This window comes from Apodemus sylvaticus, chromosome 15 (genome assembly GCF_947179515.1).
Source record: "Apodemus sylvaticus chromosome 15, mApoSyl1.1, whole genome shotgun sequence".
Taxonomy (NCBI): domain Eukaryota; kingdom Metazoa; phylum Chordata; class Mammalia; order Rodentia; family Muridae; genus Apodemus; species Apodemus sylvaticus.
Genome location: NC_067486.1, coordinates 63,564,771 through 63,592,653, shown reverse-complemented (window position 1 = coordinate 63,592,653; position 27,883 = coordinate 63,564,771). Strand labels below are relative to the sequence as shown.

The 27,883-nt window shown below is 40.0% G+C and overlaps 3 protein-coding genes and 1 non-coding gene across 19 annotated transcripts in view; 3 read left to right on the top strand and 1 right to left on the bottom strand.

The window, feature by feature from the left end:
• Eaf2 (ELL associated factor 2) overlaps window positions 1-27,883 on the bottom strand; it is a 1,192,577-nt gene that overhangs the window by 195,322 nt on the left and 969,372 nt on the right. The gene's annotated exons all lie outside the window — the stretch shown is intronic.
• Window positions 1-27,883, top strand: part of Golgb1 (golgin B1) — a 247,039-nt gene that overhangs the window by 101,483 nt on the left and 117,673 nt on the right. The gene's annotated exons all lie outside the window — the stretch shown is intronic.
• The window catches only part of Iqcb1 (IQ motif containing B1), a 228,264-nt gene that overhangs the window by 158,443 nt on the left and 41,938 nt on the right, over window positions 1-27,883 (top strand). The gene's annotated exons all lie outside the window — the stretch shown is intronic.
• On the top strand, window positions 25,604-25,745 carry LOC127666428 (U4 spliceosomal RNA). Its single transcript, XR_007973626.1, has one exon. It is a non-coding gene; the product is annotated as a U4 spliceosomal RNA (small nuclear RNA).

The window sequence follows — 27,883 nt, the reverse complement described above, 5'->3', positions numbered from 1 at the left end:
CACCCGAGGAATATCAAATGACTGAGAAGCACCTAAAGAAATGTTCAACATTCTTAGTCATCAGGGAAATTCAAATCAAAACAACCCTGAGATTTCACCTCACAGGAGTCAGAATGGCTAAGATCAAAAACTCAGGAAAAAACAGGTGCTGGCGATGATGTGGAGCAGTGAACACTCCTTCATTGCTAGTGGGCTTGCAAGCTGGTATAACCACTTTGGAAAATGGTCTGGAAGTTCCTCAGAAAACTGGGCATGATACTACCAGAGAACCCTGCTATGCGACTCCTGGGCATATATCCAGAGGATTCCCTAGCATGTAATAAGGGCACATGCACCACTGTGTTCATAGTTTCTATTTATAATAGCCAGAAGCTGGAAAGAACCCAGATGTCCCTCAAAGGAGGAATGGATAGAGAAAATGTGGTTTATTTACACTATGGAATACTACTCAGCTAGTAAAAACATGAATTCATGACATTCTTAGGCAAGTGGGTGGAACTGGAAAATGTCATCCTGAGTGAGGTGACCCAATAACATAAGAGCACACATGGTATGCACAGGAAGGGGGGGATTGGGGAACAGGGGTAGGGAAGAGAGCTTATAGGATTTTTGAGGAGGGAGGAATCCAGGAAAGAGGTTATCATTTGAAATGTAAATAAAGAATATATCAAATAAAATAAAGATGTGACCATTTATAGCATATGACAAACATAATGACAACATTGCGCTGTGAACAGTTACCTCATGCACTATTACCTCAAAACAAGTCTAATACTTAAGAATGAATGCCTCTGAAGTCAGGTATGGGTCGTCCTGTTTCCCTATCCGGGCATTCCCCTTCACTGGTGCACTGAGCCTTTCCAGGACCAGGGGCCTCTCCTTTCTTCTTGGGCATCATTTGATATGTGAATTATTTCTTGGGTATTCCGAGCTTCTGGTCTAATATCCACTTATCAGTGAGTGCATACCATAAGTTAGTGCCTGCTTCCTTCCAAGCACAATTATCTGGGCTACTGCCTCACAATATGGAAGGATATTACTTTTAGGAGACACCCTCAAATGAATCCACATAAGAGGAGCCTTTTTCCATAACAATCCTATAGGCGAATGAGTCGTTATAATTTCTCCTTTAGATTAATTTTTCTAAGTTAGTTTAACAGTCTCCAATTTCTCTTTCCCACAAGTTCTAAAAGCTTGAAGCAAGGCAGTTTATTTAATCTGGGACACTTGACAATTAAACTATACTCAGTATAGCTCTTCTTTTACCATTGTCTGGGCACTCAGCAAGGCCACAATCAACATTATCTTCAGTACCACACCAATCACTCTGGCAGCTAGCATGCTTCTGCAACATTCTGTGGAAAAAACATAGACACCTTTTCCCTCAATATTACGTCGGGATTCCCCATATTATGTCATATGCCAATAAGTGAATTCTTCCATCTCACCTAGGCATCACTATGCCTAGTTATACGATGCTATATACACTCAGCAAGGAGTTCCTTGGCATCCAAATTTTAAAATACTTAAAATTATACAAGGATAATTTAAATAATATGCACGGGGAGAGATTTTCCCCTTTCTTTTCTTTTTTAAAGAAGATATTGTTTTAAAATTTCCATATTACCTTGTCCTTGAGAATAATAAAGAATTAAATTGTCAAAGACATTTAAAATGTTTGATAACTTTTATTCATTAAAAAGCCAGTTCCATTGTCTGTTTTAATTTAAGTTGGAACACCAAGCATAGACAATAATATAAGCAATATCTATGTAAGAAAATAAACCTAACATTTTTAGTTACTTTTCCTGTTAGAGCAGTTGCAACTAGAAAGCCTAAAAATGTATCCTTAGTCACATGTACATATTTTTATTTTCTAAATTAGAAATATGAGTATCATTTATCTGTAATAATTAATTAAGTCCTCTAGAATTAACACCATTTTGTGATAGAGTTAGAAATTGAGGACACCAAGAACAATTCTTTACAATTTGATGTGCACATTTTCTAAAAATATTAAATTATTTTTTGTGGGAAGCCATTAGAGACCCTCACTTCGGCTGGCAGGGCAAAGGTCCTGAGAAAAGCAAAGACGAGCCTCAACCATGGGCATTGGTTTAGCCATTGTTTTGAGATAACTGCAGAATGATCCTGCCTGCGCCAACATCGCTGACACCGGGTGTCTTCATCAGATGACCTCTTCACCTCCTGCCGTAAATGCCAGGAATACCTTTGCCCCTCTTTGTCCTTGCCTTGAGACATGTCCCTCCTGAAAGCCTTAAAACCTGTGTACTCTGATGCATTAAACGAGGCCTTGACAAATGAACCCCTCTCTGCCTACCCTCCTTCTTTCTCTCCCCCCTTTGACCCTTAGGTAGCACCCCTTCGGGACCCTGAATAACTGGACCTGCCAGTCGGGTCATAGTGGCGCCTGAACAGAGACCCGAAGCACGGTCAACTACCGGACGACGGAGAAACCCCGGGAAGAGTAGTTGAGGACCCCACAGACCTCATCACTCGTGCATCGCTGGAGGGGCAGATAAGTGGCCAAACATTGTCATCCGATCATCATGGGGCAAAAATTAACAAAAGAGGCTAGTTTCATAAGAGGAATCAGGCAGTTACTCGGGGAGAGAGGAATAATAGTCAAGAAAAAAGATTTAATTAAGTTTTTTTGTTTTGTCAATGATAAATGTCCTTGGCTGATTTTAAGGGGGCCCGACATTCACCCGCTTAGCTGGAATAAGGTTGGTAAAGAGATTACTAAGATTTTAAAAACCGATGAACCAGTGTCTGATGCATTCTTTAGTTACTGGGGCCTTATACGGGACATAATAAGAGATGCTGAGTATGGAGGGGAGAATGCCCGTCTGCTAGCCGTTGCTGGTGATTTTCTGCAAGCCTTGAGACCACCATCACGCAATAGCGAATGTGGCATTGGTTAGCCGCACTCTCCGTGTCCCTCTGTAATTATAGAGATACCCAGGGACATGGAGGACCCTCCCCCAAAAATTACACAATCCCTAGAGGAGCCCAAAATTCCTAGAAGTATATACCCTTCTCTTAAGGAGATTTCAAAAATCCAAGATGAAACTGGCCTGAGCAGCTCCTCCGACTCAAAATTAGACCCGGCCCTTGAGGCTGATTTAGAGAAGGAGGCTGCCAGATACATAGAGGAGAGGTATGATGACGGACCCCGAGAACCTCGAGTCTTTTTCACACAAAGACCCGGATTCACTCGGCCCCCGCCTTACCTACCTCCGATGCCGTCAGCTCCCCCTGTGTCTTTGCCAGCCTCGGTGGTTGACGGGCTAACCCAAACAAAGGCTGCGCTCTGGGCACAAATTACTGGGCTCAAGCAGGTCTTACATTTGCAGCAAGAATTAGGAGACCTTTCTCTAGAAATTCAGAACCTACAAGAAACTATGAGAAAAGGACAGGATCCCCCAAATAAGCGGCCGTCCGGCCTCTTAAAGAAACATCAGTCTAAAATGACCTTCCCAGTCATGACCAGGGTGCGTGCCAGATAAACCAGAAATGAACCCGAGCCATTAGCACTATTCAAGGAAGAGACAGTGATAAGGACCAGGAAATTGAGGAAGAGCAGGACTATGATGCAGTTGGTGAGGATTCTGAGGGAGAAGAATCTGACCAAGGGGACTATGGGACCTCACACCCCGTGTACAAAAAACTCAAATTCAAGAGTATTCAGGAATTGCATTCAGCTGTAAAAAACTACGGCATAAACGCACCCTTTACTCTGTCAATACTAGAAGGGCTCACGGGGTCCGGATATTTAACACCTGGTGAATGGATTAAAGTGGTGCAATCCGTCCTTAGCAGAGGACAATACTTAACTTGAAAATCAGAATTCATTGACAGAGCAGAAAACCTTGCCACCGGAAATAGAAAAAATCCCTTGAGTAAAACTGCCTCCTGGACAACAGATAAGCTATGTGGAAGGGGTGCATTCACCTCTGAGAAAAAACAGTGAGGGCTGTTGCCTGGCATCCTTGCACAGACAGCACAAGCCACCTTGTCTGCTTGGAGAGCGGTTCCCGCCCCAGGGACAGGACCTAAGATCCTAGGTCAAAATGAAAGTGAAGGGCTCCTAGTTAGGCAGCTGGCCCTTGAGAATGCCAACCCAGCATGCAGAGCCGCGCTACGAGGCAAACCAAGGACCTTGATATCTCAGGAATGATTAAACTCTGTAGTGATGTAGACCCCTTTTCACATCAGATATCCAAATCCATCAACATGGCTATCGGAGCCGCCTTTCATAAGATAGGAGATTCTAGCCACCCCAAGAGCAAGACATGCTTTCGGTGCGGACAGCCCAGTCATTTTGCAAGGGAATGTGGCTCTCCCAGGCAGGCACCCGATCCTGCCCTCAGCCAAGGGGCTATAAGACCTGCCCCGCCAGGAGTCTGTCCCTGATGTAAGAGAGGCAGGCACTGGGCTAACGAGTGTCGTTCTAGGACCGATGCCCATGGACAAGCCCTTACTGCGGTCCCGGGAAACGGGCCGAGGGCCCCACATCGGGGCCCTCACTTTCAGGCCACAGCACGCCCCCAAATACTAGAGCAGACACCAATGACGATACCCTATCTAGGGCAACAGCAGGAAGTGCAGGACTGGACCTCTGCTCATCCACCACCCGGGTTATAACCCCCGAGGAAGAGACTATTATTATAGAATCTGGAAAGTTTGGGCCCCCCACCTTCTGGAATGTTTTTTCTGATCATTAGATGAGCTTCAAGCTCCCTTCAAGGCCTCATCATGCTCCCTTCTCTAATAGATGCTGACTATTCAGGAGAGATCAAGTTTCTTGCCACCATCACCAGGGGTCCATTAACACTCAAGGCTGGACAATGCATTGCACAACCCTACCCCTCCCCTTGATGGGACACTTCCCCCACAAGAGAAAAGGGCGCGGCTCTTCCTCCCCTGGTTCTTCTGATATCTACTGGATTCAGAAGCTATCTGATGAGAGGCCCGTGATGACGCTATGGCTGGATGGTAAACAGTTTCAGGGCCTTTTAGATACTGGGGCTGATGCAACAGTGCTTTCCTCCAGATACTGGCCTTCAGCTTGGCCTCTTGAGGCTACAGCCACACATCTAAGGGGAATAGGACAGTCGCAAGACACATTACAAAGCTCAAGGCTTCTAACTTGGAGAGACAAGGAGGAGAATACGGGGACGGTTAGGCCCTTTGTGGTACCTGGACTCCCTGTTAACCTTTGGGGGAGAGATATTCTATCCCAAATGGTGATGATAATGTGCAGTCCTAACAAAATTATTACAAATCAAATGTTAAAAACAGGGTTCCTCCCTGGGAAAGGATTGGGTAAATATGAACTAGGAATGACGGAACCCCTGGTTCTCACCCCTAATACAGGTAGAAAAGGCTTGGGTGCAGACCTTTTTTTCATAAGGACTGCTGATCCCCCTGCACTCCAGGCTGATAAAATATCTTGGAAATCAAATGACCCAGTCTGGATCGATCAGTGGTCATGCCTAAAGAAAAGGTTCAGGCTATCCTAAAGTTGGTGCAGGAACAATTATCGCTGGGGCACCTTGAACACTCCACCTCCCCTTGGAACACTCCCATATTTGTTATAAAAAACGAAAAATGGCAACTGGAGGTTGTTACAAGACCTCCGAGAGGTTAATAAAACTATGTTTTCCATGGGGGTGCTACAGCCTGGGTTGCCCTCCCCAATAGCTATCCCCAAGGGCTTTCATAAAATAGTGATTGATATAAAAGACTGCTTTTTCTCCATCCCCCTTCATCCTGAGGATTGTGCTCGTTTTGCCTTTTCTATCCCTATTACTAACCATGCAGGTCCCAATCTCCGCTTTCAATGGTGTGTATTACCACAAGGAATGGCTAATAGTCCCACCTTGTGCCAGCGTTATGTGGCACAGACTATAGATCCAATAAGGATATGCCATCCAAGGGCCTACATTATTCATTATATGGATGACATATTGATTTCATCAGCTAATCTATCAGAAACCCAACAGATAGCCCAAGAATTGGTTTTTGCCTTACAACAGAGAGGCTTTGTTATAGCTCCCGAAAAGATTCAAACACAATTTCCCTTCTTGTTTCTGGGATTCCAACTAAGACCGATTACTGTCTGCTCTCAAAAGTTAACAATCAGAAGATCACAATTGCAGGCCTTAAATGATTTTCAAAAACTTTTAGGCGATATTAATTGGCTCAGACCATATCTTTAGCTGACCACGGGTGATCTTAAACCTCTCTTTGACATTCTAAAGGGCAATGCTGATCCTCTTTCCACTAGAATATTGACCCCAGAGGCTAAGAGCTCTTTGCAACTGGCGGAGAGGGCTATTAGCCAACAATTTATAGGATATTTTGACCCATCCAAAAATCTTTTTTTAATTATTTTCACAACAACATTTACACCAACAGGCCTTCTGTGGCAGGATGGGCAGCCACATATGTGGGTTCACCTACCAGCCACTCACCCTAAAATACTCCCTACTTACCCTTCCCTAGTTTGCCAGACCTTATTTCTAGGGCTCAAAATAACTATCCGCTATTTTGGCCGTGATCCAGAGATAATTATCTCACCCTATTCACAAGAGCAGCTTGCCTGGCTACAACAGAGAGATGATGACTGGACTGTCTTATTATCCAGCTATCAAGGAAAGTTTGATACCCACCTACCAGGAGATAAACTATTGCAATTTCTCCATAACACCCCTTTTGTTTTCCCGAAAGTTACACGATTAAAACCTATAAGAGATGCTCTGTCTTTATAGACGGGTCCAAAAATGGAAGGGCTTCCTTTGTCATTGGAAATCAGTCCTCTCATATTAACACGCCCTATGCCTCTGCTCAATTAGTAGAACTGCAAGGTGCCCTTGAGGTATTTAAAACAATTAATGAAAGTTTTAATCTTTATTCGGATAGCCATTATGTAGTCAGAGCCCTCCAAGTTCTTGAAGTTGTCCCCATTATACAGCCCTCGTCACCGGCCTTCTCGTTCTTTTTTGAGATACAACAGCATATAAGGGCTGTATAATTGCAGGACACATAAAGGCCCATACAAACCTACCTGGCCCTCTTGCTAAGGGGAACGATTTGGCTGATAGAGCTACCCGCTTAGTAGTATTGGCCTCCCTCACCGATTCACTTCAAGAGGCTCAGATGCCTCATTACCTTCATCACCTAAATGCTCAAACATTAAGATTTAAATATAAAATAACCGGAGAACAGGCTAGGAAAATTGTGAAGAATTGTACAATTTGCCTAGCATTGCTTCCTGAGCTGCATCTAGGAGTTAATCCCAGAGGCCTTGTCCCCGGAGAACTTTGGCAAATGGATGTTACTCATGTTCCCTCTTTTGGAAAACTTAAATTTGTGCATGTGACTGTTGATACATTTAGTGGATTTTTATGTGCCTCTGCCCAGATGGGAGAGGCCACAAAGAATGTTATTTCTCACATGTTATTTACCTTCTCTGTTATGGGCCAACCCAAAATACTTAAGACAGATAATGGACCTGGTTATACCAGCCAAAAATTTAAACAATTTTGTTCACAAATACAGATAAAGCACATTACAGGCATCCCCTAAATCCCCAGGGTCAAGGAATTGTTGAGCGGGCCAATCAAACATTTAAAAACACCCTGTTAAAGCTCACCGCTCAAGAAACCCTTTATTCTTTTAAAGGCAATGCTAAGCTCCTACTATCCCATGCCCTGTTTGTTTTAAATTTCTTAACTCTAGATAAGCAAGGGCGCTCCACCGCTGATCGCCTATGGCATCCCACAACAAACATGGACTGTGCACAAGCCCTCTGGAAAGACCCCCTACCCGGGAGATGGCAGGGGCCTGACCCTGTTATCATCTGAGGAAAAGGGTCCGCCTGCATTTACAATTCTAAAGAAGGAGGAGCCAGGTGGCTCCCTGAAAGATTGATAAAGCCACCAATTCCAGGGTGGCACCTGAGAAAGATCATGTCTTCTCTTTCAGAACGATGATCAACCCCTGGACTTCGGGACTTCTTCTCCTATTAATTATGACCCCCGGAAGGGTGAGCCCCCATTTGAACCCCTATCGGGTCTTCAACTTCACATGGACCATTAATAATCAAGCTGGAGATACAGTCTTCAACAGGGACCTCTCCAAAATGGGACCCGATAATTGTGGACATATGCAAATTGGCCCTGGGCACTGACCCTTACTGGGGAACACCAGACGTCTTTTGGCCCCAAACAACGGCTATAGAAACTTCCCATGCGGCCTCCAATGGAGAGGGTAAATGTAATAACAAAGCCAGAAGAGCTGCACTAAGGACCAACTATATTCCCAAAATGGACGCCCTGAAGGATTTTATGTATGCCCTGGCTTACCGGGCATCGCCCTCTGAATTATAAATGTCAATTTGAAAATGACTTCTTTTGTGCCAGCTGGAGTTGTGAAACCACAGGAGAGGCTTATTGGAAACCCTCCTCCTCCTGGGATCTTATAACTAAAAAATAATGGCACTTATTCCACTGATGATTCAGCTTGTGACATAAATCAACTGTCAAAATGTTGGTGCAACCCCATAATCATAGCATTTACTAAAACTGCTAAGAAATTTGATTGGACTACATCAAGACCCCCTAATTGGGGACTTCGTTTATATAAAGATAATTATGATTCTGTCCTCATATTCAGTATCATACTAACAAAGAGCATCCCCAATACACATCAAGCTTCCTTGGGTCCTAATCTTCAATTACACAATTTGGCCTCTTTATTGCCCCAGGGAGCTCCACCAGCTAAGGGTCCATCAACATCGTCGACTACACAGGCCCCTCCTGCCTCTCCCCTAACCACTCTATTTCAACCTACCATCCATCCCTCAGGGCCTCAGACCATCAGCTCAGGTACTCCTTTCCATCCGCAATACATCTGCCTCTGCTTTACTCCTTAAGGAACGAGAGGCTAGTTTATCCTATTATGAGGAGTGCTGGCTATGTTTTTCAGCCTCCCCTCCATTTTATGAGGGTGTTGCTCTTTTTGGAAATTTTACATATACCAATGATTCTGAGGGTTTAAGTGGAAATTTTTTTAGGATTTACCCTCACAGAGGTATCTGGGATAGGGAGCTGCATCCTGGGAGAACACATGCTACCCCCTCAACAATTGTTAGAAATATGCAACCATACCATAACTATTGACAATCATTATGAGTATTTGCTAGCCCCAAATAATACTTACTTGGCATGTTCCTCAGGATTGACTACCTATATTGTAATATCTGAATTTATACAGCGTCGCGATTATTGCATGCTGGTACAGTTATTTCCAAGACTTAGCATTCATGAGCCAAGAGACCTTTTTAATTTTTGGGAGAGGAACACTGGGGTACTCCATAGAGAAAAAAGAGAGCCTATTTCAGCTGTCACTCTTGCTGTTATTCTTGGATTAGGAGCAGCTGGAACGGGTACAGGTATTGCCTCTCTTGTTACCTCTCAACAGAATCGACAACAATATTATTTACTTAGTGCTGCCATTGATAAGGACCTGGCCGAACACAGAGATGGTTTAGCTAATTTAAAAGATTCTGTTGCCTCCCTATCAGAAGTAGTATTGCAAAATAGGAGAGGGCTTGATCTGCTCTTCTTACAGCAAGGAGGACTTTGTGAAGCCTTAAGGGAAGAATGCTGTGTTTATGTGGACAAGACAGGACTGGTAGATGACAGTCTGAGGAGAGTAAAAGAAAGTTTAGAGAAACACAAAAGAGAACGAGAACAACAGGAGTCTTGGTATAAAAATTGGTTCTCCACATGGCTTTCCACCCTACTACCTTCTATCCTAGGACCCTTCATGGGGTTATTGCTGTTAATCTCCTTTGGTCCCTGGGCTTTTCAACGATTAACCCACTTTGTTAAATCACAAATAGATTCCACCCTACCCAAGAATTATATCTCAGTACAGTATCATCGTTTGGACGCAGCAGAAGTGATGGAACCCGGAAGACAAGACGGCTCGGCAGAAACAACTGCAATACCTGTCACGGAGAGGCTCAATTTCAATAAGCTCCTTTTGTGAGACTCTGTTTGGCTCCCACTTATTCATCCCTGGGCTTGTCTGAAGGGGGAGCTGACCCAAGGTAGCCGTCTTAAAGACAGGCAACTTCCTCCATCCCCTGACCAACCTAAGACACGGGGCCTTGAGGATGACAAGGTAACCCTACGACGGGTAAGGCTGAGGAATAAGAGAGGTCGATCCTAAGACAAGAGATGGCTACACATTATTGGTCTGGCCCCTTGCCCAGTATTTCTGCCCAGACCTTACCATTTCTAATATAAGGAAAGGGAGGAAATGTGGAAAGCCATTAGAGACCCTCACTTCGGCTGGCATGGCAAAGGTCCTGAGAAAAGCAAAGAAGAGCCTCTCCCATGGGCATTGGTTTAGCCATTGTTTCGAGATTCATCAGATGACCTCTTCACCTCCTGCCGTAAATGCCAGGAATACCTCTACCCCTCTTTGTCCTTGCCTTGAGGAACGTCCCTCCTGAAAGCCTTAAAACCTGTGTACCCCAATGCATTAAATGAGGCCTCGACAACTGAACCCTCTCTGCCTGGCCTCCTTCTTTCTCTCCCCCCTTTGACCCTCAGGTAGCGCCCCTTCAGGACCCTGAATAACCGGACCTGCCGGTTGGGTCAATTTTTAAGCCATTATTATTTCGTTGATATAAAGAATATGCTTGTATGGCCAATTGTTTCTATATAGTCTGCCTGGGACACAAATTTCATATGCCTTGCATTATGGGGTCTTGTCCAGGCACATTTTTAAAGATTTCTTAATTTATTATATATAAGTATACTGTAGGTGTCTTCAGACACACCAGAAGAGGGTGTCAGATCTCATTATAGGTGGTTGTGAGCCACCATGTGGTTGCTGGGAATTGAACTCTTATATTTTATGGTTGATAGCCTAGCCTTTAACCTCCGAGCCAGCCCCTGGATCAGCTCTCAAATATCCAGAGTACAGTCATTTAAAGAACATATATTTTTTAACTTGAATCATATTTGCATAAATAATATAAGAATTAGCAATATATATGATATCAATGTATAATTAAAGGCTTGATTTTTAACATTTTAAAAATAGCAGCTACAGCACCTAATTCAATTATCTGTGCTGAAGCAAGGGGACACTCAAAAGAATAATCATGTGATCTAATTATATGAGCTTTACTTCCACAGTAGATGTATTCCTTATAGGATGCATGCATAGAGATATAAAATCATGGATGGAAGCAAATTATAACAGTTTATCTTTTGGATAACAATTATTAATTTTGCCTTAAAAGGCTTGCCATGTAATAGATCAACTATCAGTTCTCTGCAATGACCAATTTGATTGTCATTTGAAATAAGAAAATGTTTCATCAGGTTCTTAAAACATTACTTTTAAAATACCTTTATGATTTTATCTTATAATATTTTACTAACACACCAATATCTTTATTGAAGGATGTAAAAACTTTATTTGGAAAGGAAAAAAAAAAGCTGATTTTACATTAATGTAACAAACTGTTGACAAATGCATACAGTAGCTTCCTCCAAGTAATGTCTCTCAGTATTTATTTTGCATCTACTTTGAGAACATCAGAGGCTTAAATCCTCTTGTGGCAAGCTTAGAGCAGTGTCTTAGCCAATTAATTTATCCTAACAACTTTTGAAAATCATTTAATTAAAAATTTTAAAAGCCCATTGTTAAGAGCAAAGACCTGTAATAAAATTCTATGAACAATATACACTGAAAAATTAAGATCCTAGCTTCTTGTATTGAGACAAAACATTTTTTCTCACATAAGATAAGGATATTAGTCATTCCTTGAGGAAGAAATCTTTTAATAAAATTGCTGTGTTGTTTCTTTTAAAGTTAGCTCATGCTCTTTTAAAGTTAGAAGCAAATGCTTTTATGATTATCAGGATCTGAAAAGCAAAAACCAACCCTTTAAATCTATAATAATTTTGTATGGAGTAGGCAGGCCAAATTTTAATGCCTTCATAAGTTCTACATAGACTTATTAATCTTTTACAGATCTTAAATTTGAGCTATATCATGAACCACACCTGGATAAGACTGTCAAGAATGTTCTTTTGACCAAAAAGTCCCTAGGTAGGGTCAGCAATACAAAAGCAGTTCCTCACAAGCTTCCACTGAGGCAGCTCTGAGCTTTGCACTAACTCAAATGTAAATATCTAATCTTAGTCTATTGTCTCTAAGGCCAGACCCATGCCCACCAATCTGGCAAGGACATTGAATGAGGATACTCAAATGTAAATATCTACTAATTTGAGCCTATTGTCTAAGACCACACCCAAACCCACCTGTCCTACAAGGACATCTATGAGGGTCGAAGAACAAAAGTAACCTGTAATTTCAGGGTTCCCAGAAAAATTCTACCAGTATTTTTTAAGTAGTTCAAGGAGCCAGTTTGATATGAAATAAATTTCCACTGAGATCTCCTTTTCAATCTTGAGGGGTTAAATTTTGCTTTTACTACCATACCAATGAACTTGTGAAAAAAAATCACAACCCGCCCATAATCACCACAGCTGTATCACTCTTAAAATCATCTTAATAACAAAATATGTTAAGAATTGTGTGCCTTTAACCAGACTGCAAACTGCAGCCAATGTCACAGTAGCAATTTTTATTGTAACTCTTAATTTTCTCTTGCAATATTAGAGCATATCTACAATTTTGGAAAGCAAAACCCAATTTTAAACAATCTATTCTCTTTAAAAGCAATGGCAAACACATTACTCTTACACCACAGAGTTAATCTGCCAGTTCTTATTTTCAAATGTATGACAGCGTAACTTGTTAAAGAAACATTATTTTAAATCCTATTCCTTATAAGTCTCATTTCTAGGTTCACATAAAACATTATGACAATTTGGAAGTATCTTAGAGGCCTGTTTTTCCTGGGTTGCATCTTGCCACATGTTGCTACTTAAGATGGCTACAACCCTGAGCTTCTAGTTTTAAACTAACCTTTTATTGCCAATATTATACCTTTTGAATCATGACAATAACTTATAACTTTATAGTCAAGATATGTAAGACTTTACCTTTAAAAAAAAAACAACCTTTTTCTTTTTCTAGCTGTAATTTCGAGAGAATAAAAAGCACTTTGAATCCAAACTCACAATTCTAGAGATTTTTTTTCTAGGAGAAATAACCATTAACCCACTCCCCTAGAACTTGAGGATTCTGGTCCTTTAAGAAGCAGCCTTTTCTCAAGCTGTGTTTGATTCCTAGTTGAGTTCTGGGCAGTTTAAATCAGCCTCCACTGCCACTAGCAGATGAAGTTTTATTTTTACCAATTTTTCTTTTCAACATAAAAAACAGCACAACAATCATTAAAAAAAAAATGACACAAAGAGGACACAAATTGACACATGGACATGTTGGTGAACACCAAAGACCAAAAAAAAAAAAAAAAAAAAAAAAAAAAAAAAAAAAGAAAGAAAGAAAGAAAGAAAGAAAGAAAGAAAGAAAGAAAGAAAGAAAGAGCCAATACATAGTGGTTATGCAATAAAATCCATTTTCCTTCTCTCTTTCTATTTCATGTTTCTAAAATCTGGGTTTTTTTGTTGATTTTTGTATTTTACACTTTTTATTTTGTTTTCTTTTGTTTTAGGCCATATTCCTCTTGCCTAATGCAGTTTTTTAGACCGTGGACAATATGTATAATTGAATTCCCTGTTCCATTTCACTGTCACACCCTAGCTGATCTCAGAGTTGGGCCTTCGCTGATTCAGTTTAGCCTGTATCCCTTTTGAACCCCTGTAACAACAGCTTTTAAAAAAATGACATTTTCACATGAAGAAATTTGAATGGCTGAGAAATACCTTAAGAAATGTTCAGTATCATTCGTTATCAGGGAAATGCAAATCAACACAACCCTGAGATTTCACTTCACACCAGTCAGAATGGCTAAGATTAAAAGCTCAGGTCAGATAATTGAATTGTGTACTGTAGCTGCTACTTTTAAAATGCTGAAAATCAAGCCTTTAATTACATATATATATGTATACACACACACACACACACATATATCATGGCTTACAATTGCTTGAAATTGTTCCTTTATTTTGATACTGCTAATTCTTAAATTTTACAATTATTTTTACAAATACAATTCAAGTTAGGAAAAGATATGTTTTGTTAAATGACCGTCTTTGGATATTTGAGAGCTAATCCAGGGGCTGGAGAGATGGCTCAGCCATTAAAGGCTAGGCTCACAGCAAAAAATATAAGAGTTCATTCCCAGCAATCACATGGTGGCTCACAACCTTCTATAGTGAGATCCAACACCCTCTTTTGGTGTGTCTGAAAACAGCTACAGTATACTTATATATAATAAAGTAATAAATCTTTAAAAATGTGCCTAGACAAGACCCCTTAAGGCAAGGCACATGAAATTTGTGTCTCAGGCAGACTATATAGGAACAATTGGCCATACAAGCATATTTATTATATCATCAAAATAACAACGGCTTGAAAATAATTTCAGAAAATGTACACATCAAATTATAAAGACTTGTTCTTGGTGTCCTCAATTTCTACCTCTACCACATAATGGTGTTAATTCTAGAGGACTTAATTAATTATTACGGATAAATGACACACATATTTCTAATTTTAAAATAATAAAAATATGTACATGTTACTAATGATACATTTTTCGGATTTCTAGTTTCAACTACTCTAACAGGATAAACAACTAAAAATGCGATGTTTATTTTCTATAATTACATAGTTATTGCCTATATTATTATATAAGCTTGGTGTTCCAACTTAAATTAAACAGACAATGAGTGGCTATTTAATGAATAAAAGTTATCAAACATTTGAGATGTCTTTGACAATTTAATTCTTTATTATCTTTTTGGCTGAAGTAATATAAAAATTTTAAACCAATATCTTCTTAAAAAAAGAAAAGAGGAGAAAATATATCCCCATGCATATTATTTAAATTATGTTTGTATATTTTTTTAAATTTTAATATTCAGATTCCAAGGAACTCCTTGCTGAGGGTCTATAGCATCCTATAACTAAGCATAGTGATGCCTAGGTGAGATGGAAGAATTCACTTACTGGCATATGACATGATCCTGACTTAATATTGGGGAAGAAGGTGTCTATGTTTTTTCCACAGAATGTTGCAGAAGCATGCTAGCTGCCAGAGTGACTGGTGTGGCATACTAAAGTTAATGCTGACTGTGGGCTTGCTAAGTGTCCAGCCAATGGTAACAGAAGAGCGATATCGAGTATACTTTAATTGTGAAATGTCCCAGATTAAATAAACTGCCTTGCTTCAAGCTTTTAGAATTTATGGGATGGAGCAATTGGAGACTGTTAAACTAACTTTAAAAAATTAATCTTAAGGAGAAGTTATAATTACTCTTCTCTTTCCTTTAATGTGATCAGTTGACCCAATCATGGACTGGTCTAGAAATAAATCCAGTATTGGAGATTCCAATTATGAAGATGGCTAATAATCTTTATCAGCTGGCTTATCTGTTGCTTACAAGACAGTCTCTGTTGATTCACAAAGCTACATCCTCCACTCCAGAGGTTAGCTTTTGTTTCAGAGAGCTGCTAATTTACATATAATTTAAATACCTTGGGCCTTCCAGAGACAAAGTCAAAGCTTGTGTCTCAAGCAGGTCTTTCAGACACAGCTCAGCAGCTCCCCAGGACAATGAAGAAAGGTGTGCAATGAGGGCTATCCAGTTTAAGACACTTATAGGTAGGTGGAAAGTTGGCAGTCGCCATCTCTGCGCACAGGTAGACAGGAGAGGTGACCCCAGGTACTGAGATATCCTGAGTATAAGACCTCTGGGGACTAAGACCACTGAGCTGCAGACTGCCGCCTGTGCCCAGGTCCTGGGCAGATCAGCGGTTGTCTTTGAGCCAGCCAGGCATGGGTCCTGTGCCCTGCAGGATCCCCACCACAGTCTTCACTCCCTGACAGAGCAGAGAGGCAGCACCAGGTTTGGTCCAGAGACAACCCAAGTATAACATTGCTTGGGGCAGAACACACCAGGGCTTCAACAGCACTCAAGAAGAGGACAGCAAAACAGCTATCTGTGCCAGGGGAAACCCAGTCATCCAGCTGTGCGGAAATAGCCTTAACAGGAGGTTCAAGCACCAGCCAGTGACAAGACAAACTAACACCAGAGATAACCAGATGGCAAAAGGCAAACGTCGGAACCTTACCAACAGAAATCAAGGCAATATGGCACCATCTGAACCCAACTCTCTAATATCAGCAAGTCTGGGATACCCCAACACACTAGAAAAACAAGATTTGGATGTAAAATCACTGGTCATGATGCTGTTAGAGGAACACATGAAGGGCATAAATAAATCTCTTAAAGAAATTCAGGAGAAAATGGATCCAAAGTTTGAAGACCTTACAAGGGAAACACAAAAATCAGTGAAAGAAATGCAGGAGAATATGCGTCAAAAGAAGGAGGAAACGCAAAAATCACTTAAACAAATACAGAACTTGGGTCAACAGGCAGAAGTCATGAAAGAGGAAATGAAAAAATCTCTTAAAGAATTACAGGAAAACACAAACAAGCAAGTGAAGGAACTGAGCAAAACCATCCAGGATCTAAAAACAGAAGTAGAAACAACTAAGAAATCGCAAAGGGAGACAACCTTGGAGATAGAAAACCTTGGAGAGATATCAGGGGCCATAGATGCAAATATCAACAACAGAATACAAGAAATAGAAGAAAGAATCTCAGATGCCGAAGATACCATAGAAACCATTGACTCAACAGCCAAAGAAAATGCAAAATGCAAAAAGCTTGTAACCCAAAACATCCAGGAAATCCAGGACACAATGAGAAAGCCAAAACTAAGGATTATAGGCATAGATGAGAGTAAAGATTTACAACTTAAAGGGCAACCCAGTCTCAAAAGGTGAATCATGGTATGCACTCACTAATAAGTGGATATTAGCCTAGAAAACTGGAATACACAAAACATAATCAACACATCAAATGAGGTACAAGAAGAGCAGAGGAGTGGCCCCTTGTTCTGGATAGACTCAGTGAAGCAGTATAGGGCAAAACCAGAACAGGGAAGTGGGAAGGACTGGGTGGGATAACAGGGAGAGGGAAGGGGGCTTATGGGACTTTCGGGGAGGGGGGGCCAGAAAAGGGGAAATCATTGGAAATGTAAGTAAAAAATATATCAAATAAAAAAAATAAAATAAAAGGCTGAGATCAAGCCAGACCTGGCCTCTATTTCTAGCGGCACAGGAGGCGAAGTCAGGAGGGTTCCAAGTTCAAAGCCTGTCTGGATTACAGAATGAGTACAAAGCCAGTGAGGAAACTTAGTTGGAGCCTATCTCAAGATAAACAATGAAAAGGAGGGCTGTGGATTCAGTTCAGTGGTACAGCACTTGGCTAGCATGTATGCAACTTTAGTATGTATGAAACTTTAGGTCCTAGTACATGTGTGCACACACACACACACACACACACACACACACATACACTCAAACCTGCTATCACTGATGAAAGGAAAAGTAATTACCCTGAAATAATTAGATTTGTTCTATTTTCACTAGGCAACTAGAGTCAATCTAATCTAATCTAATCTAAAAATATATTTACAGGGAAAGAAACAGATCCTTTGAATCATATTCTCATTTTGAGATGATCAAGAAAATATCAATAGAGACCAAATCTTATTAATTCTCTTGTATGATAACAACATATATTTAATTAAAAATTGAAAAGTTCTTCTTTAGTAATATATAAATACTGATTCGAGAAATGAGTTAAACTTGAGGATTTTTCTTCAAAATGTACCAGAAGGGAGTAGTAAGAGAATAACTACTCAGTAACAGTTAAGTTTTCTATTATGTCATTCTTTATAAAAGGATAAAGAGAGAATGAGGAGATGGCTCATTTGGTAAACGTTTGCCACACAAGCATGAGGACCTGAGTTCAAATCCTAGCACGCATGTAAAAAGAAGTGCACAGTGGTGTGTACTCAAAATCTTAGCACTGGAAACAAGACAGGCAGGTCTCTGGATTTTGCTGGCCAGGTATCCTTGCCTAATATGTTTATCTAAAAAAGTAAGGTAGATGGCTCCTAAAAAATGAAGTGTGAAGATGACCTCTGGTGCACGTGTACACACACACACACACACACAAAACTAAAGAAACTCAGCCCACTGCTATTATTCTTCAAGTTTCCTCATTTTCATCACTGCCACCTCCAAACATGAAGAAATTTTATATTATTGTTCTTAGTTTCACATGTATAATTCCTAAACATAGTTCACCTGGTCACAGCTCACAAGTTCTCACAGTCTCTGTATTTTAAGGATGTTTATAAACTTTCTTCTTTATCAAACTGAACAACATTTCTAATCTTTAGGAACAATTTTAAAACTTATTTTATTTTATGTGTCAGGGTGTTTTGCCCTTATACATGTCTGTGCACCATGTGTATACCCAGTGCACAGAGGTTAGAAGAGGGAATCAGATCTCCTGGAACCGGAGTTACAGTGAAGTGCTGGAAATTAAACCTGGTTCCTCTGAAAGAGAAGCCAGTACTCCTAACTGCTGAGCCATCTCTCCAGCCCCACCTTCCTAATCTTTAACACTGAATTTCTGCTCATTTCCTTAAAGTGCCTAGTAATTGTAAGTATATGAATTATCTTTGCCTGATAATAACTATTGAATACTTCCTACATCTCCATATTTACTATAATCCATCTTGGGGATTCAATCAACATTTCACCTAGATTACTGCCATCATTTTCTCTATTCTCTTTCCAATTGTGTTGCTAATCATGTTAATAGGCAATTATGTACTCAGCATAAGAGTCATATTCTACAAACCTATACATGGGGTCCTTCCTGAAGTTTTAATTTCTTCTCCAACACTCTAAATCAGAATGATGCATACCTGGTTTGTATGTGTGATAGTTTGTGCCTTGAATAGCTGCCAAAGGCCTACAAATTAAAGTCTTATAATCTACTGAAGTGGCACTATCAGGAAATGGTGGACACTTGAAACAGTTGAGTCTAGTGACAGTCCTCTGGCTATTAGGGCTAAACCACTCAGGCTTGTGCTGGAACTCCAAGCCCTCCTCTTACTCTCTTATTTATATGTTATATGCTATATGCTATATTTTTATTTATTTATCTACTTATTTATTTATTTATTTATGTTTATCTATTACAGTTGGAATATGAAGCAACAGTTTATTTCTACAGATGTATTCCCATCGTGATGTGCAATATTAAATCAACTTGATTATGAACTAAAACCTCTAAAACCATGGTCTCAAGTTACCCTTTCTCTTTATAAGCTGATTATCTCATGGGCTTATTATATTAATGAAAAGCTGACTAACTTAAGCAATAGGTACCAAGAAGAGGAATCATTGCTATGAATACAGTTGACAATGTGGTAATACCAACAGAAAAATGAGATAGGAAAGGTCCTGTTGGGTGAGGTTTGAGATAGAAATTCTGTTGGGAATTGGACCTGAAGCCATACTTCTTATAATACACATGATAAATACATGCCTATATTTTTTTCTATTCCCTGAAAATTTGCTTGAAGCTGAGCTTAAAGGCAAGTTTACTAATGGAGGAAGTTTCAAGGCAGCAAATACCTGGATTACACCATGAATATTACTGGCTACTTTTGGAGAGATTTATAGTAAGAACAAAAAAGTATGAAATATAAAGATTTGGAAAACCTACAGTTTAGCTAGAATCAGATCATTAAGAAAGAGCTGTTGCTAAAAAGATTAATATTATTGGAAAGAAGTCAAATCCTTTGTACCTGATTAAAAGTAAAGACACCTTGGGGGCACTTCTGAAATTTATGAGGTCATAGGCATTAAGAACTTGGTGATGTAAAGAATGCAAATTCGTTTCAAAGACTTTCTAGGGATTTCCAGGATTCAAAGACTTTTGACAAGAGATTTCCAGGGCACCCTGCTCACTTAGGACTGCTTAAATTGGTGAAGAACTCAGAGGCTATGGGTACCTCCATGATATACTATAGCCTCATCTGTAGGATCTAGGCTTTGTCCAGATAAAAGTTAGGGGATCATGTAGGATTCCAGTGAGATTTCAAAGGCAAGTCTGGGGGACCAGGTAGTGTCAGTGTCCTGGCAGGTCTGAATCCCTGCAAGCAGCCCCTGCCAGGGTGAGACACAGAGGGAACAGTGAGGGTGAAGCTGGAGCTGCAGTGGAGACCCAGGAGGGAAGAAGGACAGAATATGGACTGCCTACCCACCTGCCTAGGGATAGTGGAATCAGCAGAGCCCAGAAGTGTGGCTGTGTGGGCTGCAACGATCAGTGTTGTGGGGAATGAAGTTGCCTAAGCCCTTGGGCTCCAACATCCTAAGATGGTGTGCCCTGGATGCCGAGCATGAAGATTCAGAATTTAATGTATATCTACTGGGGCTTGGCCTCATTCCTTTTTGCACCTTCCTGTTCTTTGTTTTTGGAGGATAAATATTTGTTTATTCTGCACCAATTAAAACATGTAACTTTATTTTATATTTTTCAGACTTCACAGCTGAATGTGTCTTGTGTCTCAGAGAGAGCGATGGACTTTTGAACATTTTATGAAGTGCACTAAAGATATTTAGCATTGAGAGGTAGATTGGAGCTGTGGGGGCCGGAAAAGGATGTTCTACAGTTGGGTCTGAAATGTTCCTGAAATGATCATGTATTAAAGGTTTGGTCCCTAGCTTGGTGCTCCTGGGAGAGGAGGAACACTGAAGAGGTGGAGCCTTGAGGAAGGCTTTTAGTCACTGGAGGATGCTTTAGAAAGAGATCTGAGGATTCCGCTCTCAGCCGTGATGTAAATTTTTATTTGATTTGATTTATTTTTTTGCTATGACTAAAAGTAGAAAAAGAAATTCATAAGTTAAAAGAAATCTTTTCCCTTTACAGAGTAATTATCACAGGACTGTGTGGCACAGAAGAGATAATTGACTTAAAGTGGTCAGACAAGAGGCATACTGCAAACGAAAATACAAAGTACATGGGAGAACAGCTTGTTTGAGAAAGAAAGAGAGATGTGGCATCCAGCATCTGTGGGTATCAGCACTCAAAATGCATTCTCTCTCTCTCTCTCTCTCTCTCTCTCTCTCTCTCTCTCTCTCTCTCTCTCACACACACACACACACACACACACACACACACACTCTCACACTCACACATACGCTCACACACAGGCATACACTCAAACACATGCATGCATATACATACATAAAATAAGAAAAAATTAAAATAAAACTATGGACTTGCTAGGGGCTAGAGAGATAGCTCAGTGGTTAAGAGCATTGACTACTCTTCCAATTCAATCCCCAGCAGCCACTGGGTGACTAAGGAAACAGTGAGAACTCACCCTACCTGTTTTTAGTATAACAGAGCAAGAGGACACACTGAAGGACACAAGAAGGAAAGAATTGCCAGAGCCACCTACACCCCAACTGTAAGCATTCCTGCAGGGAGAATCATACCTCTAGCTTTGGCTAAGGAGAGAGTCCAGTTCTCAGACTTAAAACCAACAGCAGGCCCATCCTAGTGAATCACAGTGTTAAGCAAAGCCCCATGATCCCTACCACATGGCTAACTGAACACGTGGACCTGTGTTAGGTCAAGTAGCTGCTTGTTTCACCCATATCTCTTACAAGATCAGTTGACAGAAAGCAGAACTCTTCCCATTGGGGAGCAGAAACTAAAGGTTGGTAAGACTTTGTCTCAGAGCCCAGTGGCATTCCCACCACAGTAAAACTGTCAGTAAAAACTGAAGGCCTTGAGTTCATAGAAACTCCAGATTGGCCCTAGCATCGGGTACAGACCTGTGTGTGGAAAGAATTGAACAGTTTTGAATGCATCTGTTCTATTCACAATGTGGACTTATGCTATAGTCCTCTCCACCTAAGGTACAGGGTTCTATAGTTGCAACCCAACGGAATAACACCCTTCATAGCTAAGAGATTGTCTTTACCACCTATCCCCATCCTTGGGAGCATAGATATCACAAGGCCAAAGCTCCTAGACAAGGCTAACAAACCTCAGATGTGGCTAAAATTTGTGCCCTAGTAGGACAGGCTTCTGTTTTGATCTGCATCACCATCAGCTCCACTGTGAACACCAATACACCTTGAGGCTGCATGGGTCCTTGTAGTTGTGTGACTCATGTCATCTAGCTTAATAACACCAATGTGGGTGGCCTGTGGGCTGCTGTCTCAAACACTACCCCAACCTCAAGCTGTAAAACTTATTTCAAGACATTTCTCAGTGGGAAAAGAACATAATAGCAAGCATAAGTTATAATTTTGTTGTTGTTGTTACTTGCTTGCTTGTTTTTGTTTTGTTTTGCCCTGGAACTTAGTGGTGGTGACACCTGACACTGGGTGTGTCCCATCCCTAGGCCTGTCTGTGAACAACCACAGTTCCAAGAAAAAACATACAGTCTGCTTCTATTAGACCTCACTTTCAGCCATTAGCAGCTAAGACTGTTGTAGTAGCTCTGGATCACAAGTTCACTATAGTAAGCAGTCCACAGCATCATATGCCTTGGTCCTAATCAAGAACTGTGCTGGTGAAGCACAGGTCATAGCTGACTTGGTGGGACTGGTATTCACAGGTATCACATAGAAACCTAGGTTCAATCTATCCACAGTGAGAATCTAGAGTCAGGTAGAATCTTCTTGTGTCCAATGACAGTCTACTATATATGAGGCAGTCAGGCCTACCCTAGACCCAGGAATATATTTGTAGGAACAGATAAGTCTTTCCTGTACTCTGCTATTTCTTTCTGAACAGAACACCAATGGGGTATGTAATATAAATCTGGGCTAAGATTGCCTTCTAGTATTGAAATAACAACTCACCTACAACAAACTTCTGGAAAAATCTGGACTTGGGCACCATCTAGTGTTGAAATGGTGCGAATGGACAAGGGCTCAGAGAAAAAAGGAAACCTGTTTAGAATTTATGCAGGTGGATGAGGAGAGTCAAATTAGGAAGTAAAATACATGACAGACTGGTTAATGCCTTGATGATGTCACACACTACACACATCACCAACTGTCATGAAGCAATGTATATTTATAACCCCAAAAAAGTGCTGGAAACTGACTAGGAGGGCATCAGTACAGGGAGTCCTCAGACAAGTAATTTAAAACAACTGTTTTAAAGACACTGAACAATCTCACAATCTCAACAGAAACACAAAGAAATAGCTTAACAGTCTAACAGAAAAAGTTAAAAGACATGGGAACTACTTTTGAAAATAGCAACTCTTGAGCTGAAATTCCCTCAGGAAAATTTAAAACTGCTATATAGGAGGTAATGATATCAGGATAGATTAAACAGAAGAAACAATTAGTAAGCTTGAAAGTAATTGCAATGTGCACAACTGGCAAGAAACTGACATAGATTACAGAAGGAATTCTAAAATCTCAATAGTCAAAGCCAAACCCAATACCCATTAAAATGATTTAATAATTTAATAATTCGATAGATTCAAATAAGCATGTAGCAAAAGTAGAAAGATAAATAGCCAGTAAACACATGAAAACAGGTTCAACATTGATAACCCTATGAAAATTTTGTAAAATGTGATTATTGCTACTATATGGAAAACACTTTAGAGATTCTACAAAAAATAAGCAATAAAAACAAAAACCTTCATATACATAGCTTTACCTTATGATCTAGCGATCTCAGTGCTAGATGGTAAGCCAAAATAAGCACATTTTCTCTGTCATTTATTTAGACTGTGATATTGTATTATGACTTTTAACTTTTCTGAAATGGAGATATGGCCAGGTATGCAAAGAAAAAATGAAATAATCAAGTGTTTTGTCACCTGAATCTAACCTAACTGCCTCCATGGGTCCACCATCTCTAAGGAATCTGAAGCTACTTGTCAACAACCTCCTACTTTTCTGCTTCTAGAAATAAATAGGAGCAGAATAGTAGACAGGAGACTAAAGTACTGGAAACTAGATAGCTCAGATGGAGATGGAAACTTTGGGAGAAGCCAAGGAAATAATTTCTATAACCTCTCTACATAAACTGTGGTAATTCCCCATTATACAAAAGACAAAGCTTCAGTTCTCTAATGCGACCTATGAGTCTCCAGCTCCATGATCTGATTCCATCTTTACAAAGGCTTTTTTGTTTGTCTCACCTCATGCATGTTTTACCATAGCCCCTGGAGACACTCTTACTCTCAGCTTATCAGGAAAGACACTGCATTGTGAGGGAAGACAGCTCTGCTCCAAGTCTCACAGAGTGGAACAAGGCTTTTATTGCTGGTACCCAGATTCTAACTCCCATGTCTCACTCCATCAGCATGTGTCACAGCCATGGATGAAGATGTGGAATGACAATAGCAAGACGCCCTTTTCTCAAATGATGTAAGTTTAAAATGAACTTCTTTCAAGAACATGGGTGATACATATATTTGTGTGTGAACTTTATAATATTGTTATATGTTGGGCAAAGATTACTTATAATTGAATAATCTGTATTTATATGTAGCATGTACCCATGGTTACATGCATACAATAAAGCAAAACTAAATAGAAATAGCTGCCGTTTTGGACCCAGAATATTCTTCCTTTATATCAAAATGGAACTTAAGAGCAAACTTTGTAACTTGGTATCTCTTATTTGAGGGGTTGTTTCTTAGAATTAGAGGAAATCTGAGAGGGAATCTGGATTAGAAGAAATAAGAACTCAGTCATACTTGCCTTCTCTATACACCCCTTCACCTACTTAGTTAAGTGAGTAACTCTGTTTTGGTGGTATTTGTGATTATCATCTTTAGCCTGTCTGATGTCTGGTGCCTCAGCTGCTCTGCCACATCAGACACACAGCCATCACCCCTAAGTCTCATATGTTCAGTTATCTGTTCAGCAGTTTACCAAAGGATTAGTCACGACCCACAACTAAGCCACTCCTGTCTTAGAAATAGCTCACCAGAACCTACTTGTCACAGTACAGAGGCAGAAGAGCTCACTGAGGTGTTTCTTCTTTCCCCTCCAGAAAGAGGTATATTGACATCTCCCCTTTCTTGACAAAGCTAGAGAGAAGAGTTGGTATTCCTGGATTTGTATGTTCTCCTATTTGTGGTATCTTCTAAAAAGGCTCTCAATTCTGCCTTTTAATTTGTTTACTTATGGGGCTGGAAAGACGGCTCCTTAGTCAAAGTTCCTATCCCCCTTGTTGGGGGTTCACAGCTGCCTATGATTTCAGCTCTAGGTGATCCAATGGCCTCTTTTGGCCTCCACCAATACCTCCTTAAGGGTATACACACACACACACACACACACACACACACACATACAATAATATACAAACTTTTTTAAAATTAAATTAAATCTTTAAAAATGTTATTGTAGTTCAACTTCATTTCCTACAGCATATCAGAAGTCTCAGAAGGAACATTTTGTCTGTTATTCCATATTCAGCATTAAAGTCACTACTTATTAGCTCTGTCTGTGATAATAACGAATGGTGTCAGCTTTGTGCAGTGGCAGTATCATAGCCAATGAGGTTTATCCGAGGCTCGATTATTGCTAATTGAAAACTTTTCCCACAAATGATGTCACTGAAAACAGGTTATTTACTAATTATTAGTCCTTACATGTATATGAATTGTAATGTTGGTGGTAGCCCAAATACTAAATTAATTCTTATGAGTTATTGAAACCCTATGTAGTAAATCTTTGTTGCTAAATGTTGTCATTGTTACATTTAAGTAATTTGCATGCATTAGTACGCCTCATACATGATTGAATAGAAGTCATAAAAACTAATGGTGGCTATTATTTATACTTTACTATGTTCTAAATACTATGTTAAATTTTTTAGGTTACCACAGCCTCTCTAGGAAAGAATCCAAAAAGTATATATTACCATTTTCAACTATGAACACTATGGTTGAAAGCTTAGAGGATGTTCTCAAAGTCATATTGCACACAGGTTTGGTGAAGTTCAGGGTTCAGGTATCTGAAGCACTAGTATAAAAGACAGGTAAGATTTATCCCATTTTGAAACAAAAATAACACTTTCTCTCAAATAACAGTGGCTTGAGTGTTTGCTATAAACTAGGTCCACCTGCTGTGCATAAAGGTCAAATTCTATATTATATAGTTTCCATCCCTCACTGAGTTATTGAGACCGAGGGTCACACTGGAAATGTACCTGTTCTCAAGGATAATGGCAGGCTTTGTTTAAATAAACCTAAAAGGATTCTGTGTGATATTACACTTAATTGAATGGGGTGGGGGGAGACAGTTCATGTTTTAAAGTCTTCTGAGGACTAAGAGTGGAGTCTAAGCTGTTCACTCTGTGCTGTTATTAGGCATTGTCTTTCTGCACATGCTTGCTTATTGTTATTCTTGTGGCTCCATTATCTGACTCTGATTTGGAAAATATGTTTTCAACATTCTAAGAACTTTTGTAAGGCTGGGGATGTAGCTGAGTGATAGATCACTTGCCTAGTATGTACAAGGCCCTGCGTTTGAGTTCTAACCATGTAATTAATCAAAGAACCATAAATAAAAGTCTTAGAAACACCTGCAAAGCACTTTTCAAAAGCTGCATTTCATTCATTTACTTTTGGACTTGCATCTGTAAGAAAAGAATGTATACCGAAGCTGAGTAAATGAATAAATTGAGGGACCCTAGAGATGGTTCAGCAGTTAAGAGCACTGGCTGTCCTTGCAGAGAACTTGGGTCATTCTCAGCATCAGCATCAGTTAACCACTGTTAACTAGCATTACAGTGAGGCTCTCTTGTGGTCTCTGAAGGCACTGCATAATATGATGCACGTGTATAGACTTAGAGCCACATAGACACACACACACACACACACAACTGTTTCCTGTAATCTTAAACCTTGTAGCTTGAAAAACAAAATATCACTGCATATCTGAGAAGGAAGAGGAAAAGGACATTGAGAGATTAGATACGAACAGTATCTTGCTTTAAGAGAGAAAGAAAGAGAGAGAGAGAGAGAGAGAGAGAGAGAGAGAGTCAGTCTGAGGGCTGCACAACACTCACTGTTGTATTATGGGGAACTCTGGATGGTAATCCAGAGCAAAATAAACAAGGGACACCACTGAAGTTCTGTTGGTAAACTTCTCCCATTTATTCCACCAAAACATGCTATTTTGCTTAATAATATCATTCTATAAAGCTTAACTACATCAATGGAAGATTAAAACCATTGGCTCTTCCTACATTTACAGTGAGTTATTATAACTAGACTGTCTACAACTTTAAGTTTGAGTTTTAACTGAGTTTTAAATGGGTGTTTTTCATAATATAAGCTTCATAAGGAAAAGGACAGAATGGTGGAGGAATGTAAGACAATAAGACAATAAAGAGGAGCTGGGTTGCAGAAAAGATGTGAAAAAAATCTCTACTTTGTCACATACACACACACACAAGAGGTCAGGACTCAGTGGTGTTTCCCTTACACTCTAGAATTTTGAGATCTATTTTGCAAAACAGAAGTTTTACATACAAAATTAAGTTTTATGCTTCGTCGTATACTTACTAAAACAAAAAGGCCTTTTTCCCAACAATATTAAAGATACCTTTCTAAAACGGATCCCAGATAACAAAAAAGAAAACGAAAAGAGTGGAAATCATTGGGAGATAAAATTTTAAAGTAAAGAAAGTAAAAAACAAAACAAAAAACCCACACCTTTCAATTTTTGATAATCAGTAATTACTTAGCTGACCACGAAATCTGAGATCTAAAAGACTGAGACAGCTGCCAATGTCTCCCT